We start from the raw sequence: 15,788 nt of genomic DNA, 5'->3' as shown, positions 1-15,788 counted from the left end.
TCGCCCATTGACTTCAATGGGGTTCGTTACTCGAAACGAACCCTCGAGCATCGCGAAAAGTTCGACTCGAGTAACGAGCACCCGAGCATTTTGGTGCTCGCTCATCTCTAATCCCTAGTTTATCCAGAAACTATTTTGGCAGCCCAGTTCAAAGTCGCCCATAATTACCCTTCTCTGACCAGATATGGACCTTCATGACGTCTACACAGGAAGACATGACTGCTTTATTACTGAGTTTTATACTCATCTGTAAAACCCCTCCATAATGACCATGATTGAAATGAATGCTTAAATAATACATATTACAATGAGGATTAGACATGGCGTACTGAGCAGAAAAAGACAGACCAGCATTTCAGTTAAGCATGCTTTAATGTATTATTGGCACAACTAATAATAATTATGCTCTTTACAGTTATAAAGCATTGTATTATATTAAAGCGTTTATTCAATCAAAGGCGAAAACCGTTTTTCTGCTCCTCTCTTTTCTTCACCTTCCTCCCTTTTCTCTTCATTTTTTTCCTCGTTCTCTTCTTCCTCGCCTTTCCTGTTAGGAGACAGTGTACAATTAATAAAACATTATGCTAATTGTTCCTACATTGTCAACCAATAATATATTAGTATTTATTTGATTTCTATTCTTCTGCTGCTGCTGTTAAGTGCAGCGATCTCCGTAGGCCCTGACCTGGTGACAATAGAGATAAGTAGCAAGTGACAGTCAGGGGAGATTTAGTAAAGTCATGTAAAGGAAGCATTAGAGTTGTTCAGTATTACAAAGAAAGGGTCTTATTTTGTGGACAGAAGTGATGTTTCAGAAAAAAAAGCATATTAAATACTGAAAAATCCCTTTGGTTCGAGTTCTAGTTTTAAGATACAATGCCAACCTTTCTGCTGCCAGAGGTGTGGGTAGGCCTTTCCTGACCAGGGTACAAAGATTTAGTTCAGCACCCCCCACTTCCCCCCATAATAACGTTTTTTTGGCAAACAACGCTAAAAAATATATACAATTCCATTAAAGTAGGTGTATTTGGCTTCTAGGTTCAAAAATTTGGTGCCAAATTATTATTTAACTGGTTATACTCACACATATATAATGGTTTAATAAATAAGACTTGGTGTTCCGGTTGGTCTCACATCATATTTAAGATGAAAGTGATCCCACATGTTGTGCTGCTATATCACTAATAATATAATCTTAGGGCTCATGCCCATAGACTGAGCGGGATACGCCCGCGGTTTTCCGCCGCGGGAATCGCACGGGGATAAACAAAAAAGTCCCCACTCACGATCGTGGAAAAACGCGTGTTTTTCTACAGTCTTCATTAACTGTATTAATGGAGACCTCCCGCCACGGAAACACGCGTTAAAATAGAACATGCCGCGATTTTTTCCCACAGTGTAAATCCGTGACAGATGTGAGGACTGAGATATTAGGTTCAATAGAATCTAATAGCTGCGTTATTCCCCCGCGGATTTACACTGTGGGAACCACGGTGGAAAACCGTCCGTGGGCATTACCCCTAACTGTGCTGCTATATTACTGTTGGGAAGTCACTGTGATGCCGCCGTTACTGGTGCTATAATACATAGCAGTAATACAGCAGCACAGAGCGATGCTACAGTACCAGAAATATAGCGGCGCAATTAGATGTAACACCCGCAATGTGTTCCTATATAATTGATGGTAATATGGCAATACAGTTAGATGATAGTATAATAATGGCTTCCTTTCTATATTAGCTGCTTACGGGGACTATCCACACAGTGACTGAACTGTCGATGCTCATGCAGATACACAGCAACCAGCTGTCAGTCACTGACAGTCTTTGTGCCATTTTGCTTAATAGGAGAGCAGACCTGTCCCCACAATATGCTGCCCTTGTATAGGACTGCTTAGTCTGATAACAGGTCCGATAACTTGACACAATCCCTTTAAATCATGATGTCATACCATGTCTGCTTGACAGTCACAATACTAGGAGTTCCATCATGCACTGTCACCGAGGGAATCACTTTGATTTATTCTGCAATGTTAATAGGACTTAGGTCCCAGAATGTATTGTAGGCCACATTTTCCTGCTATATAGACAGATGCTCCAGCTCTCTGGTCAGAGTGAGCAGCAAGAAGACTGCCCAACAGGGCACAACTCCCCCTGTTGAGTGCTCATTATTCAGAGCAGAGGGATTAGTAGTGCCTTCATCTCTGCCTCAGACAAGCACTCCTCCCCCCTGCTACGCCCAGAGCACATGCCCCACTTGCCTTTCCAGCTACACCCCACCCTTTGCACTAGTTTGTACAAATAATTCCTATTGCTACAAATACTACAAATGTATGAGTAAAGGCCCTTTTAGACACAAAGATGATCGCTCAAAAAATTGCTTTTGAGCGATCATTTTGCATAAACTACTACTTGGTACTAATGCCTATTAGTACCAATTAATAGCGTTTGAGCCTCTGGGAGCTGTATTTAGAGAACAGACCACCCGCTATTCTCTGAATAAATTCCCTTTGTTCTGCCACGGGGCTGACACCTAAGACAATGTTGTCGGTCCGTGCGGTCCGTCTTATCAGCTCTTCTGCCGAATGATGAATTTCATGCCGAACAGAAAATCATTGTTCGAAAGAAAAATGAAAGATGGGTACATTTACCCCTGACGATTATCGCCCAAATGATGGCTTTTGAGCTAATTTTGAGCGATAATTGTTGTGTGTAAAAGGGCCTTAAGGCCACACCAATTATTGGAAAATAAACAGATAAGTAGTGAAATTGTAAAAGATGTGAAAGTTTCTTTTAGAACCGTGCTGGATTATAGACAGTTCTTATTACTTTTGGTGCCAGCTCTGGGCTGTGCCCAGCCACCTTACCATGCCTAAATGAGAAAACAAAACACTGGATGGATTTAGTCTAGTGCTGAAGCCCCTCACTACACCTCAAGCATTAAAGGGAGTCTGTCAGCTTGAACACGCTGTCCAAACTGCAGGCAGCAAGTTATAGAGCAGGAGGAGCTGAGCAGACTGATATATAGTTCTATGGGGAAAGATTCAGCAGAACTTGTATTTTATATATTTATATCTCTGCTCATTCTGAGCTGAACAGTCCAGTGGGCAGTTCTGTTAGTGATTGACAATTATCTGTATATGAGTGTACATACAGGGGTAGCTATTAACCCCTTAGTGATGAAGCCTGATTGCGCCTTAGTGACGGAGCCAAATTTTGGAAATCTGACATGCGTCGTTCAACATAGCATAACTCTGTAAAGGTTTTGCATATTCAAGTGATTCTGACATTGTTTTTTTTGCCACATGTTGTACTTCATTTAGGTGATAAAACCAATATAATTTGTGTATATTTATTAAAAGTACCAAAATCGGAAAAAGTTTGAAAAAATTGTCATCTTCTCACATTTTCAACTGTAATATCTCAAATATGTCCAAACATACTGTACAAATTTTTGATAGGATATATTTTTCCATCTGTTTACTTTATTCTGAATGCACATTTGAAAAACTTTTGTGTTTTTTTTAACCATTTAGATAACATACAAATTTAACATTACTTTTCAGCATTTTGAGGAACACTTTGTTTTCCTGCACCAAGCCAAGTTTGCAAAGGCCCATGAGTGTCAGAATAATAGATACCCCCCCAAATGACCACATTTTAAAAACTACACCCCTTAATGTATCCACTGAGGGGTGTCATGAGTATCTTGACCCCACAGTTTTTTTTCAGGAATTAATTCAATTTGGAGGAGAAAAAATAACATTTCATATTTTTGCAAATATGTCATTTTAAAGATATTTTTTTTTCCTATGGTGCCCATGAAAATGAGGATTGACACCCCAAAATGGATACCCCTGTTTCTCCTGTGTTTAGAAATATAACCATTGTAGCCCTAATCTTATGTCTGGATGCATAACGGGGCCCAAAATGAAAGGAGTAGTCAGTGGTTTTCAGAACATAAATTTTGCTTGAAGGCCTTTTATGCCCCATAGCACTCTTGTAGAGCTCTTGTGTGGCCAAAATCAAAGAGAACCCCCACAAATGAGTCCATTTTGAAAACTAGACCCCTTAATGAATGTATCTAGGTTTGTACTGTCCATTTTGACCCCACAGTTTTTGAATGAATTCAAGCAAAGCAAAAGGAAAAAATTGTGATTTTGTTTTTTTTGGGCAATTCTGTCATTTTAAAAACAGCTTTTTTTGTACAGCACACACATGAATGAAGACTTGCACCCCACAATGGATACCCCTGTCTGTCCCATGTTCAGAGACATACCTATTGTGGCCCTAATCTTTTGTCTGGATGCACAACGGGGCCCAAAATGAAAGGAGTAGTCGGTGGCTTTCAGAACAGAAATTTAGCATGAAGGTGATTTATGCCCCATTGCCCACTTGTAGAGCCCTTGAGCAGCCAAAACGACGGAGAACCCCCACAAATGACCACATTTTGAAAACTAGACTAAGCAAAGCAGTAGGAAAAAATTACAATTTTCATTTTTTTGGCAGTTGTATCAATTTAAAAACTGTTTTTTTTGTACAACACACAAATGAATGAAGACTTTCACCCCAAAATGGATACCCCTGTTTGTTCCGTGTTCAGAACCATACCCCTTGTGGCCCTAATCTACTTAAAGGACACATGGCTAGGCCTATAATGGAAGGAGCACCCGTTGGATTTCAGGGTACAACGGAATAAATTCCTGGCCCCATTTCCCACTTGTAGAGCCATTAAGCATCCAAAACACTAAAGAACCCCCACAAATGACGCCATTTTGAAAACTAGACCCCTTAACAAATTCATCTAGGAGTGTACTGCGTATTTTGACCCCACAGTATTTGAATGAATCTAAGCAAAGCAGAAGTAAAAAATTACAATTTTCATTTTTTTTGGCAATTTTGTCAATTTAAAAACTGTTTTTTTTTGTACAGTGTACAACTGCATGAAGACTTGCACCCCAAAATGGATCCCCCTATTTGTCCCGTGTTCAAAAACATACCCCTTGTGGCCCTAATCTACTTAAAGGACACATGGCAAGGCCTATAAAGGAGGGAACACCCGTTGGATTGCAGGGCACAACTGATTACATTCCAGGCCCCATTGCCCACTTGTACGAAATAAAAATTGACACCTTTAAAAAAATCCTCCCCCTCCGCGCCCTTTTCGGCGTTCCCCAAATCTTAGATAAATGTAATAATGTGAACTGTGTAGTATTTCTGAAGACAGGGGTAATTACGGAGGCTGGTTGGGGTGGGTACATGGGGCAATAAAACCGTGTATACCTCCTCCTCTCATGCTTTTTGGGGGGGTATTTCATAACCTCAGTAGCAGGTATGGGGTGTAAAAAGTGGCGCTCTGTGAGTCTCCGTAAGCTTGATGAGGTGCGGCGGTCTCACACAGAAGACGCTCAACAAGCTGCTCCTGGAACTGCAGGAAGGCGAGCGTTCCCGGGGCTTCTTGTAAATTGCGTATTACAGGTAGCGGTCTGAATAATGCCAGGCTCACGCAGCCGTAGGTGGAATCCGCTTGCGGAGGCCCGCAGCGGATCCCATCTGTGAGCCCGGCTGTGACCCTGCCTACGGCCACGTAATGTACTGCACATAACTGCCTACTCACACAGGCGGTCATGTGCAGTACATTTTTTTTTGTTTGTATTTCCTGCACAGTCGCTTAGCGATGACGTGGGTACCCGCAGCCCGTATACAACGTAGTTGCGTATGGGCTGCACGTATATCAACGACCATGGAGCACAATAGGCTCTATGTTGCGGATATCCGCAGTAAAATAGAACCTGCTGCGTTTTCTTTTCTGCGAGTGGATTACACAATTCCGACCCACTAATCTGAGCGGAATTGTGTAATCCAATGCGATTGATCTGCGTATTAGCGCGGATCAGACGCATGCGGAATCCGTAATTCCTATCCAGTCATGTGAGACCGGCCAAAGGTAGATCGCTACCTTTTTATCCCGTGACCGGCGACCGCTCAACAAGGTCACTGCTCCAGGCTTTCGGCAACCATTGGTCACTGGGAGCAAGGGGATTTTACATTTCCTGGGCTCCCCGACTCCTGTGCATGTGTCTGGTGTTTTGCCGCATGTGCAGAATCCGGGAAAGTTCACGGAGGAAGATCGCGTTGGGGTGCAAATACGGAGGCCTCCGGTAAAAAGTTTCATCTCTTCTCACCAATCGCATCGGTGAGGGGAGATGAACCTTCACCTTTTTTTTTCTTTTACGTGATCACCATTATCCATTGGATAACGGCGAACACATGATAAGGAACCGCTCACTGCGGCTCTCCGTGAAATCTCCAGGCTCTCGGCTAAGTTTTGTAGCCAGGAGCAGGGAGATTTTAAATTACCCTGGCAATCCACTGCTTTTGCGCATGCGCCTGCCATTTTGGCGACGGGCGCGTGAGCAGAAGCTGGGGTAAGGTCCGCAGATAAATCCACACGCCTTAGGTTCGTCATTTCATCCTCCCTCATGGATATGATCCGTAGGGGGAGATGAAACGTAACATTTTTTTTTTTTTTACTTTTTACACTTTTTTTTTCTTAAAATGATCACTGTTATCCATAGGATAACAGCGATCATGTCCCCGGTGAAATCTCTCTGCTCCTGGCTACACATGGCAGCCAGGAGCAGAGGGATTTTAAATTCCCTTGGGCTCGAGCCCCTCTGTGCAGGCGCCCGAAGATTGACATCGGGTCCCGGAACACCGGGGACATCAGCGGACCTGAGGTGAGTATTTTCACCTCTCCTCATGGATCAGATCCATGAGGGGAGGTGAAACTTGTACTTTTAAAAAACTTTTTTGAATTTTTTCGCGATCGCCGCTATGGCGGGCACAGGAACCGCTCACCATGCTCCCGGGTAACATATCCTGGTTCCCGGCTACCTTCAGGAGCCGGGAGCCAGGAGACTTTGAATTTGCCGTGCATGCGCAGAAGAGCGCCGCCGGGACCCATTACCCACGGGACATCTCGGACAAGCCGGGTAAGTAATTTTAGCTGCCCTGATGTATCCGATCCATCAGGGCAGCTGAATCTTTAACTTTTTTCACTGTTTTATTTACTTTATTGCGATCTGTGCTATCCATTGGAAATGTCACGTCCTCAGCCAAGTGGGCATTAATCCTAAGAGGACGCATGTTTCTATGTTCTTTAGGATTAAAGCCCACTTAGTGAGGACGTGGAATCCCGATGGGGCCGTCACTAAGGGGTTAATCACTGATAGCACCGCCCACTGGACTGTTCAGCTCAGAATGAGCAGAAATATACATGTATAAAATACAAGTTCTACTGAATCTTTCCCCATAGAACTATATATCAGTCTGCTCGGCTCCGCCTGCTCTATAATATGCTGCCTGCAGTTTGGACGATGTGTTTAAACTGACAGACTCCCTTTAGGCTTGTCAGAATATTCATGTTCCTCCAATATGCTCACAAGTAAGGTGGCCACTCATTTCACCAGCAAATACCGGCCAGGGTAACGAGAGCAGAAAAGAAGCATGATTTGGGGGCATCACTTCACACAGAATTAGTGATCATACATTCCTACTTTATGGTAGCTACATCAGGGAATACAGAATTCACTATATTTACATAGGACATGTCAGCAGTAACCTAACACCTCCACAAATAGTGTATATGAGGCTTATCAAACCCTAATGATTACACATCCCACAGTCACACCCCAAAGTGTATTTACACTCTAGTAGATACATGGGAATGTGGACGCATTGAGTACTTTTCTATGCTTTATTAGATATTCATGCTTGTACAATCAGGTACATAAAAGGAAGAACGCGTTTCAGCTTATAGCCTTGTTCACCTTAACCACCTTAACCAGAAAAGCACTCAATGCGTCCACATTCCCATGTATCTACTATCAATTGTTTCTGAAGACCATTAGACCAAGTGGTATCGTGGACGTGAGTAGATTTTCTCAGCGTTTGTAAACAGACACATCAGCATGCAACAAAGGAGGTGAGATATTTTTATATTTATTTACACTCTAACCTCAGAATAAGTAGAAATCCCCAAAACAATTAAAGACCCTAAAACAGATATAGACCCCAGACCAGAACCTAAAGAAAATGCAGAAACCAGACCCTAGAATACAGAACAAATTCCCCTAAATAAAAAAGACCATTAGAATAAACATACCTCAACACAGATGTCAGAGTAAGTACAGTCTGCAGACTAGACCACAGAATAAGTACAAACCCATATCAGAACCAAAAGTAAATTGGTCAGTGGGAGTCTGACCTCTGGGACCCCGAGAATGACTCTGGTTTATTGCTGCAGATACTTCCAAGTTCTTCCTGCACAGTGCTGCCCCCTATTACACTGAGCAGGAACTGCAGCGCAGCCCCTTTACTTAAATAGAGCTATACTGCTATTCCCAACCTAGGAGCTTTCGGAAGCACATCTGTACAGGAACAAACAGAGAGGGGGCTGCAAAATTACACCTCGCCTGATGTGTCCTGCACTAAGTGTCCAGAAACAAGTGTCTTATGCTGTCGAATGATGCAGTTATACAGCGCAGTTACTAATAATCATCTACCTTCTCTCTTTCATCAACAGGTATGTTCCACTTATCCATTGCTTCACTCCATCTGAATTTGATTGCTCTGCCTTGCCTCTCCTCATTCTGCTGTGAAATCTTTCATTTATGTCATAATCTGTGCACAATGGGATGTCCCATTGCTTTATATAAACTGATTTGACTGTTTGTTACCATATGCATTTTTCTCATCATCTCCCCAAATAGCTTTCTCCTTGTCTCATCTTAGTGTTGCACAGTTTGTTTATGTAAGAGGGTAATAAACCTCTCCCCCCCCCCCCCATCTTGTTCATTAGCCATTAGTCATCCAAAGGTAGTTCAGCTGGTTGACTAGGGAAATGTAACAAACCACTCCCAGCAGAAGTCCTGTAGCCAGAACTTTAAAGCCAGTTATATCCTCCATGCCTCGCCTGATGTGTCCAGCACTAAGTGTCCAGAAACAAGTGTCTTATGCTGTCGAATGATGCAGTTATACAGCGCAGTTCGACAGAGCAGGAGACGGGTAACATACACAACTATCCAAAGTCTGGAGGAAAATACTCTCCTCTTTGCACTGATCTCCATCACTATCCTCTTTTCAAGCCTTAACACTTTCTTCCAACGCCCAGGCCCAACACACTCCATCCACATCAGCCCCTCCCTCCTCTTCTCACCTATGTATGGTTCTATAGATGAGCGAGTGTACTCGCTAAAGGCAATTGCTCGAGCGAGCATTGCCTTTAGCGAGTATCTCCCCCGCTTGAGACTGCAGGTTCGGGTGCCGGCAACGAGCACGGAGCTGCGGGGGAGAGCGGGGCGGAATGGAGGGGAGATCTCTCCCTCTCCCCCCCCCCCCCCGCTCCCGCTACTCACCGCTCCCCCACGCCGGCACCCGAACCTGCAGTCTCGAGCGGGGGAGATACTCGCTAAAGGCAATGCTCGCTCGAGCAATTGCCTTTAGCGAGTATACTCACTCATCTCTATATGGTTCCCTTGCACTTTTCAACTTCCTAAGACGCCTCCAACCCCCCTCCCCCCCATACTGCCAAGAAACACCTCAGCCACCCACACGAATCCCCTAACCATGCACTTACCCTCGCTACCCTGCTCCTCCTAGCTGCAGGGTACCTATCCCCCAACCCAGGCCCACCCCGTACTGCTCCCTACCAAAATGCCCCCCCGCCCCATTCAAATGCGCCCTATGGAACGCTCAATCTACATGTAACAAACTCCCAACTATCCATGACCTCTTCATCAGTAAACACTTGAACTTGCTCACCCTCACGGAAACCTGGATACAGCAGTCCGATTCTACCTCCCCCGCTGCATTGTCCTATGATGGCCTGCAGTTCTCCCACACCCCCAGATCGGATGACAGATGCAGCGGAGGAGTAGGCATCATCCTCTTGCCAAACTGTACATTCCAGGTCATTCCCTCAGCTCCCTCGCTTACCTTCCACTCCTTCAAAGTCCACTGTCCCTGCGTGTCGCAGTTATTTACCGCCCCCCAGGTCCCACCCGCCTGTTCCTAGACCACTTCGCTGCCTGGCTCCCCCACTTCCTATCCTGTGAAATCCCAACCCTCATCCTTGGTGATTTCAACATCCCTACTAACGACCCCAACTCCTCATACCGCGTCCATCTGCATAGGAGTGCGTATTGTAATGCACTCCTATGCAGGCTTTCAGTGGCGGAAATCCCGCGGGAAATTCCGCTGCGGGATTTCTGCCCATGTGCAGGCGGCCTAAAACTTATAACCTAGCCCTTCACCATGCCAAACAAGTTTATTTCACCTCCCTTGTCTCCTCACTATCCCACAACCCCAAACAACTGTTTGAGACCTTCCACTCCCTCCTCAGCCCCAAAAAACAGGCCCCTGCGGCAGACCTGACTGCTGGAGAACTTAGCTGCCTATTTCAAAGATAAAAATCGTCAACATTCGAAAAGAAATCTCTGAAAACTGAATGGTTAGCCCCGATCCCAGTTTCATCAACACTGCATCCAGCACCTACTCATTATCTTCGTTAGAACCAACGACACAGGAAGAAGTCTCCAGGCTCTTTTCCGCAGCCCGCCCCACCACCTGTGCTAGCGACCCTCTCACCTCCTCCGGTGCCTTTCCCCAGCTCTCATTACTCACCTCACCACAATCTGCAACCTCTTCCTAACCTCTGGCACTTTCCCTTCCTCATTTAAACACTCCATCATATCCCCTCTGCTCAAAAAACCAACCCTGGACCCAACTGATGCTGCCAATTACCGATCTGTCTCAAACCTCCCCTTCATCTCCAAATTACTGGAACACCTGGTCTACTCCCGCCTTACATGCTTCCTCTCTGACAACTCACTCCTCGACGCCCTCCAGTCTGGTCTCCTGACCCAGTCACCTGCCCCTCCTTATGGCGCCCCACCCCGTTTGCCTTCTAATAATTGATTTGCACATAAAATTCCCTATTGCCTGTGTTCCCCATGCCTTGCTCCTCCCCCCACCCCTTGCACCTCCTGTACCACACCCAACCCATTTGTGTCAAACCCAATGTACCTCACATTGTAATTGTTTTGCATTTATCCATGCCTGAAAGCGCTGCAGAATAAGTTGGCGCTATACAAATAAAGATTATTATTATTATTACCAGTGTAGCTGCCCCTTCATTCCCAGGATCTGTGGCTGTCTTGGCAGTTGGACCCCGTGAAGCAGTATGTGATAGAATATCCTAGTGATATACCATCATAGTATGAGATGGGAATAACCCACTAATATGCTGTATATTATATGAGTACTTACTCTTCCTTACAGATGGAAAGTGAGACTAATCCAAGGAAGAGAACAAGGAGAAGAGACTTCTTCAAGAAAGCCATGTTTTATCTGTAAAAAGACATTTATACTGAAAGATCAAAAATTGTAAAAAAAACAAACATGTAAAACATTTCATGCTGCGCTTACTTTATTCATTGTATTGCTGTCATTGTTAGGGTGGTTTCACACAGGCGATAAAATCGTGCGATGCGAGAGTGAGTAAAAATGCAGAATTATGAAACCAATGATTTTCAATAGTTTCCTTTACATTTGCATGGTTTCACTCATGCAATGTTGCAAGAAAAAAAATCGCGGCATGTCCTATCCTTCTACGTTTTGCATTTTTTTTTATCTTCTATGATTCCCTTTTTATCGCATCGCAAAGCACAAACTTGTATTTTCGTTTTAACATTAGAAAGTCCTATTGACTTTCACAGTAAAAAATCTCAGCAAAATTGCCTGAAAAAAAAGCACAAGAAAATTGCAAGTGGCAGAGATGTTTTTGTGAGAAAAAACAGTGTTGATGCTCAAAAATCGCAGGAAAAAAGTGTCGATTTTGCAGCGATTTTTCTCGCGGCAATATCACGATTGCCTGTGTGAAACTAGCCTTAGGGCTCATTGACACGTAAACGTTTTTCAGTCTGTAAATATGCCTGTTCCCTGCGTATTTCTGCCCTTCTGTGGTGTTTTTATGCAAATAAATTTGCAGTATATTTATGTGCGCAAAACAAAATACAGAAAAGCACGTTGTTATGATGTGCAAATACGCAATGAACACGCAGGCTTATTGCATATTATCTCTGTATTTGCGCTGGCCCATTCACTTCTATGATCTATTTGATGCATAATATGCATAAATTGTGTATGTTTTCGTATGAACAAAAATCACTTGAAATATACACAGATGTACGCAATTACACGATAGTCCTATCTGAGACATATGTGAGGAGAATATCGCAAATCTGGAACATTTCTTCTGAGAACTCTGCATTGTTCTGTTCTTCTTGTGTTCTGCTAGAGATTTGTGAATATATTGACAACTGGGGGCGAAAAAGGTTTTATGTGCAAACATTTTTGATGACCTATCCTCATGGTATGTCAACGGTTAATCACTAGGCAACCACTGCTCAGGATCCCCGATGATCATTTGATCACCCAGCCCGCTGTCAGTACAGCGGGCAAGACATGCATCCTAGGGGACAGGAGAGAAAGTGCCCTAGCTGACTTCACTTCCATTGAAATCAATAGGAGCTGAAGCAACTATGACACCTCCGTGTCCGTCCCGATGTCGGAGGCAGAAATGCTGGAAGTATAATAGCCCTGCAACTTCTATTGATTTCAATGAGACTGAAGACTCAGGCCTCCCTCACACACGGCGTTTTATACAGCGTTTAGCGCTGCCTTTTCAGCCCAGCGCTAAACGCTGTACAACACCCATTCATTTTAATGGGGCCGCTCACACAGGGCTGAAAACACAGCGCCTCCCAACGCTGCGCTTTGACAGCGATGCATGTTCTATTTTGGGCCGTTTTCAGCCCTGCGTCGCCCATTGAAATGAATGGGCAGCGGTTTTAGCACTGCTAAAAACGCGGCAACACTTGGTGCCACGTTTTTGGCAGCGTTAACCGCTCGCCGATTTTTGGGGTGAGGGCTTGCAATAGAAGCCCTACACCGAAAATCTGCCCTAAGCTAGGTAGAGAGAAAAAAAGAAAGTTAATACTCACGTAGCCGCTACAGTCCGGGTCGCGGCCGCTGCTCTCTGCCGCTGATTCGGGCTTCCTCTGCACTCAGAAGTCTATTGACAGAGGCCAGGTTTGAGAAGCCCGGCTCCGGCAATAGAGTGCTGTGATTGGTTGTCAGCGCCCAATCACAGCTCTTCATTGACTGTCTCAGCCAATCAGCGCCGGCAAGCTCTGATTGGCTGAGACAGTCAATGAAGGGCTGTGATTGGGCATCGAGCAAGCGCCGACAACCAATCGCAGCACTCTATTGCCGGCAATAGACTTCTGAGTGCAGAGGGAGCCCGGATCAGCGGCAGAGAGCAGCGGCCGCGACCCGGACTGCAGCGACTAGGTGAGTATTACTTTTTTTTTTTTCTTTTCAGCATTCTTGGCTGCGTTTTCAGCCGAGCTGAAAACGCAGCCAAAACGCTGGCATAAAGTATGCCAGCGCTGCTGAAACGGGGCGGAATCTGCAGTAAACGCAGCGTTGCAAAACACTACGTTTCTGCAAACGCCCTGTGTGAGGAAGGCCTAAGACACTTCCTCTCCTGTCCCCTATGACACATGTACAGCCCGCTCCACTGACAGCAGGCCAGGCAATCAGCTGATCACCAGGGATCCTAAGCGACGGTCCTCAGAGATTAACTAGTTTTTTTCCTGGAAGAGCAGTTGCGGTCTTCCTTTTAGCAGTTGGGGTCAGGACTCATGTAACTAACAGCCTATAACTGTCCAGTTAGTGTTGACAGAGCAGATCTGTATATGGACCCACACCTTTAACAATGAGATACATAAAATAAAACAAAAAAGTATTTAGCATATAAAGCCACAATACATACCGTGCGATTCAGTAAGTACTGAGTGCAGAATACCGCAGGATCGTTGATTTCTTGGGATGGACATGCTGGATAATATAGCAGCAACTTGGGGGTGGGATCATAAATCTACAATAATAACTACACTGCAGGGAAGAGAACTCTGTTTGTTCTTCCCATCCACTACTTTGTATTGTGGGTCACATTTTTGAAGAACTTTTCTCATGATTTAGAATTAAAAGATATATTTTAAGATGTTGTATATATTTGAAAATATTGTTTGCCGGCTCAAATGACATTTGTTATGAGTTTATTAACCCCTTCCCACAGGTTTTGTTTTCTTCTTTCATTTTAACATCTTCACTTTCAAAAATCATAAGTTCTTTACTTTTCAGGCAACATGTCTGCACGAAAGTTGCATTTATCAGTGATACCATTTAATGTACCATATTATGTAGTGGAAAACGTAAACATTTCTAAGTGGGGTAAAATGGAAAAAAATGCAATTGCATCATTTTTTGGTGGGTTGGTGTTTACAGCATTCATGATGCATTTTTTTCAGGGAGACCATAAGAGCAGTACTCTGGCATTGTGTTATACAATAATGGCATAATGTGATATAATAAACTGAAGTTTTATGGTTGCAGCAACACCAATTTTTACATTTTTCAAAAGCTTTTTTTTTCATCTTTTTGACATGACAACTGGGAAAAGGTGGTGAGGGGGCACAAAATTATTAATTTCATATTTTTTGTAATACTTTAGAGGTCTTTATTTTACTAATATTTATGCTTTTTATAGTCCCCTAGGGGACTTGAACTTGCGATTGTTTGATCACCAATATAGTATACTGTAATACCGTAGTATTGCACTATACTGTATTCGGACCAGTGTTCTTATAGGCTATTACTCATGGCAGCTGTGCAGACCTTCAAAAATCCCCCCCCCCCACCGCCATAGCAAGTGGGTTTTTAGGGTATGTATAATTTATAGTTTAACCCCTTAGTAACGAAGCCTGTTTGCGCCTTAGTGACAGAGCCAAATTTTGGAAATCTGACATGCGTCGTTCAACATAGCATAACTCCGTAAAGGTTTTGCATATCCAAGTAATTCTGACATTGTTTTTTCGCCACATGTTGTACTTTATTTAGGTGGTAAAAATAGACCAATATAATGTGTATATTTATTAAAAGTGCCAAAATTGGAATAATTTTGAAAAAATTGTCATTTTTTCACATTTTCAACTGTAATATCTCAAATATGTCCAAACATACTGTACAAATTTTTGAGAGGATATATATTTTCATCTGTTTACTTTATTCGGAATGCACATTTGAAAAACTTTTGTGTTTTTTTTTTAACCATTTAGATGACGTACAAATTTAATATTACTTTTCAGTATTTTGAGGAACACTTTGTTTTCCTGCACCAAGCCAAGTTTGCAAAGGCTCATGAGTGTCAGAATAATAGATACCCCCCCAATTGACCCCATTTTAAAAAGTACACCCCTTAATGTATTCACTGAGGGGTGTCATGAGTATTTTGACTCCAAAGTTTTTTTTCAGGAATTAATTCAATTTAGAGAAGAAAAATAAAATTTCATATTTTTGCAAATATGTCATTTTATAGTGCACATGAAAATGAGGATTGACACATCAAAATGGATACCCCTGTTTCTCCCGTGTTCAGAAATATACCCATTGTGGCCCTATTCTTATGTGTGGGATGCACAATGGGGCCCAAAACGAAAGGAGTAGTGAGTGTCTTTCAGAACATAAATTTTGTTTGAAGGTGTTTTAGGCCCCATAGCACTTTTGTAGAGCTCTTGAGCAGCCAAAACCAATTAGAACCCCCACAAATGACCCCATTTTGAAAACTAGACCCCTTAACGAATTTATCTAGGGGTGTGCTGC

The 15,788-nt window shown here is 43.4% G+C and overlaps 1 long non-coding RNA gene across 1 annotated transcript; it reads right to left on the bottom strand.

Moving 5' to 3' along the window:
• Positions 1-353: 353 nt before the first annotated feature.
• On the bottom strand, positions 354-13,977 carry LOC136624721 (uncharacterized). The gene is made up of 3 exons (XR_010792404.1): positions 13,900-13,977; positions 11,331-11,411; positions 354-547 (listed from the first exon to the last, which is right to left on the bottom strand). It is a non-coding gene; the product is annotated as an uncharacterized lncRNA (long non-coding RNA).
• Between the last annotated feature and the right edge of the window lie 1,811 nt (positions 13,978-15,788).

Source organism: Eleutherodactylus coqui, chromosome 4 (assembly GCF_035609145.1).
Source record: "Eleutherodactylus coqui strain aEleCoq1 chromosome 4, aEleCoq1.hap1, whole genome shotgun sequence".
NCBI lineage: Eukaryota > Metazoa > Chordata > Amphibia > Anura > Eleutherodactylidae > Eleutherodactylus > Eleutherodactylus coqui.
This window is presented reverse-complemented; position numbering and strand designations above follow the sequence as displayed.